Below are 4,276 nucleotides of genomic sequence, written 5' to 3'. Positions count from 1 at the left end.
TCTGTTAACTTATACACCAATAAATGAAAATGCACTGTCGGTTTTTAATGTCAGGTTTTGGACAAACCTTGTAAAATAACTTATTTTCATACTTTCAACAATCATATTAATATTAATCATATTGATTTGGAATAACTAGTCATATCAGACCATGGCATAATGTTTAAACTTTATATTTATGCACAAATACACTAAAAAGTAGTTAGCTTAGGGAAAGTATGCCTATAACTCGATGGTCCCTCTGCCGTCAGCAAAGAGAATGAAGGAGTTTGCTTGTTCGTCTTGTGTTGAAACGACAAACGTTCAGGATAACGTTAAAAGTAAAACAGGGAAAACGTAATACTATCGTCAGAACAACATGTATACCATCACATGACTGGTTCCTTCATACCTCTTTTGATAATAAAAATACAATTACACTGTACTATCATTATCAGAAAATATATCCACTGTAACACATATACGTACTGGGAAATTACAAGATCGCGTAAGTAAATACGTTATACCAAAGTCAATCGTTTCACTTCTGCATACCATAGTTCAAAAACTATTAATTTAAAAAAAAACATGTTTTATATTTAAGTGATAACCTTAAACTCAAACTCTGTTTTAAATTAATTTTCTATTACGGGTGCCGTATTAACAGTTTTGACTGCTTTTCAATAGTTACTGGCTGATTTTGTCGTTTTACTGGACACATCAACTTCGCTAGTCAAGGGTATTTAGCTGATTTCCATTTGTAGGAAGATAATCAGACTAAATACCCTTGGCTAGCGAAGTTGCAGACACATGTGTAAACAGGATCGTCAATATGAAGCAAACAAATCGAAATAATCAATTGAATGAGGTAAATATACATTAAATCATTGATACTATTACGCTATACTCCGTACACCACAATAAGAATTTTAGCTATACTCCGTACACTGATGTCTCCTTATAAAACGAATATCTACAAATCATTGAAGAAACCCAGGTTACCAACATTTTGTATTAATGAACATATATGTATATCATTTCGTGTAAGAAAGGTGATTTGGGTTAAAACCATATAATCATTTCAAAATAAACGAAAATATGTGAGTAACATAAATTTTTATCATGTACACACCATATATCTTCACAGATTATTCAATAAAGACGCATTAAAATTCCCCAAGTTTTACATTTAATTTAATTCGAATGTTTTCTGAAACGACGAGACCAGGATACAGTCCGCATTATTGTGCTGTATAGTTAAAAACAATGGCTGAATCATCCCCTGTCATGCTGTATTTTTGAGCTGTCGCTTCGAGTATACATGTAGCTATTTCCGGTGTACCGATGATAGACAATGACAGTGGATGAAACAGATTCATAGTTTGGCTCGTTAGAATCGGTGACATGTGATAATATTTTCTTCTACAATATTGCAGGTACTGGTATCCTAGCTACATACAAGTATAAATTATTTTGACCAACCGATCAAAGTGAGCAGATTATTTGTAATTAGGTAATATGGTGTTCCACCGCCGACAGAGCATAAAAGATTCTCGTCATCAACGATAATTGGTGTTTACTCATATATGTATATAGCTGCAATATTGTAGCTCAAAATACTTTTTGACAGAAAATAGTGTCGTCTTTAGAGCTACAATTGGTGCCTATTACTGCTAATGGAGCAAAGTAATGATTATGCAAACCATTATAAAACATTTGTTTGCATTTTTATCGTACTTGTTTGTTATCACTTACCTACTAGGTAATAAAACTGAACCACATAAAATATCAAATTCTCATCGAGGCATTATTTTTTTTTCACAATACATTTATACGGCAAGTCCACAAATTGTGAATTTGACGTCTTGTGAGCGGTACGGTAGATATTAAGAATGATAGTTATGATTGTTTTGGATAAAAATAATATGTAAATGCATGAAAACGCATAAAATAATTGGAAACCTACAAAAAGGAAAAGAAAATTATGTCCGAGTGATTTTCGGAAGCAGTGCTCCTAGGCCATGGGCTAGGAGGGTCCCACATGCGGGGGGGGGGGGGGGGCAAAATGTTAACATTGCATAAGTTGGGATGGACTTCCGGTTATGACGCCATCTCGAATTTCACTAAAAATGAGAAATAGTCATAACATTGCCATTTTTGAACTGAAGTAGACAAATGAGGTATCAAAATGACCACAATTGAACAACAAATACACATCAGGACCAAATAATCCAATACATGTAGCGATTTGTACGTAGGAAATGAAAAACAAATTAAGCTAAAAAATGATAACTTTTCAACAAATTTTTCATATTTGTCTCCAAGCAGCAAAAATGTTTCCCAACAATTATTATTGATCGTAATCAGTTATTTGATCTCTTTTCAATCAGTAAAACAAAACAACAAAAATATATAGAGATGCAAAAGACAATTATTGTTATACCCTCATTAGGTTTACAAAACATCACCAGATGCGTATAATGGGCATATGCTATTTTTTCGAACTCCAAACCAGCGTCTCAAAAATATTTTTTACAGCACAACACCTACTCATAGAGTAACAAATGTAACCTGAGCCTGTGATTCCGTTTATATCATTAACAGTTTCCAGAACGTTTGTGTCTTTGAAAATGAGAACATTCATTGTTTATTTGCTATGCATAGCATAAGCAAAATAATAAATGGTTACTACAGTGTCAGATAACCATTATCATTGTGCGTGCTTTCTCGCCTTGCTGCTCCATCCACTGAAAAGACTCGGCATGTTTGGTAGCTGGTAGTCCAAGTCATCAGGAATAATCGAGATATCAGTATCAAATTCGTCGAAAGCAAGAGCGTCGTCTTCAATGTCGATGAGCTGATGTGACACTACATTACCAGTGTTGTTCTAGCCTGTCATCTTTCATGACCCATCCATGGTCAGAGTTCATATCAGGAACAACAGGTTCAGAGATGTGGGATATCCCTCAGATTCCAACATTTCGTATATGTTGTTTCAGACTTCTCCGGCATAATAGAAACTACTCCAGATCCACATTATTCGAATGGTGGAATTGGTTCTCCTTAGAACCATTCATCAATCTCGTTGACCCTCGTGCGACCATAAATGGCACAGGTGATATCATCGAGGTCATTAATGAGGCCATAAATGTAAATGTTTTTCATTGGTTTGACTCTTCCCACTCCTTTGAAGGTGCTGGTTGTGTCACATATGGTGTATGCGTAAAGATACCATTGAAGACTCTCCAGAAAAAAAGTTCTCTACAGTGCTTTCCAGACTTGTCAAATAGTAGAACTTCACTGCAGACCTCATTTATGACCTCAAAGAATCCACCTGTGTCATCCATCTATGGTCACTGAAGGTTCACAAGAATGAGGAATTGTGCTTCATACGAATCCAGGAGAACCAGCTCAAACCTTTGCAGAATGTGGATCTGGTGATCTGCGGGGAAGTCTGGAACATCATATACGATATGTGAATCACTAGGTTGGAAACAGGAAGAGCTGCCACATCCCTGAAATCGATGTTTCTTATGTTAACTCTGGCCATGGACGGTTGACATGTTACAACCACGATGGCAACCCGGTAATGTAGTATCACATCAGCTCATCAGCTCATCGCCATCGAAGACAAAGAACCAGTGAAAGAAATATTTGTCACTGTTAAGTAACCATCTGACATTTCCTACGTTATACACAGGAAATAACACTGGATGTGCTCATTCTAAAAGGCACAAAACGTTTCGGAAAGTGTCATGGTATTTACGGAATGACAGAATTACCTCAGTTTTAATTTGATACCATATAGCTATTAGTTGGCGTTTTGCTGTAATAATTCAGTTTGAGACGCTACTAGTCTACAATATTTCAAACATGAAAATGAATTATTTTGAAGTCCCACTTAAATATTCAGCCAACTTTAAATTCAAATTTGTGTAGATATCAATTTCCAATAGCCGATGTTATATTCAGGAAATTCTAAGGCACCAGGAAACTGTAGTGTCGGCGGTTTGGAAAAAATAACATTCATATGCCCTGTATACGCAAACGGTGATGTTTTGTAAACCAAATGATGGAATAACAATAATTCTCTTTTGCATTTCTATATATTTTTATTGTTTTTTTACTGATTGAAAAGAGATAAAAAAAAACTGATTACGACCAATAAATATTGTTGGGAAACACTTTTGCTGCTTGGAGACAAATATGAAAAATTTGTTGAAAAGTTATCATTTTTTAGCTTAAAATCGTTTTTTTTTCATATCCTATGTACAAATCGTTACATGTATTGGATTAT

The sequence above is a fragment of the Argopecten irradians genome, chromosome 14, assembly GCF_041381155.1.
Source record: "Argopecten irradians isolate NY chromosome 14, Ai_NY, whole genome shotgun sequence".
Taxonomy (NCBI): Eukaryota; Metazoa; Mollusca; class Bivalvia; order Pectinida; family Pectinidae; genus Argopecten; species Argopecten irradians.
The sequence above is the reverse complement of the archived record's forward strand: the minus strand, read 5'-3'. Positions refer to the sequence as shown.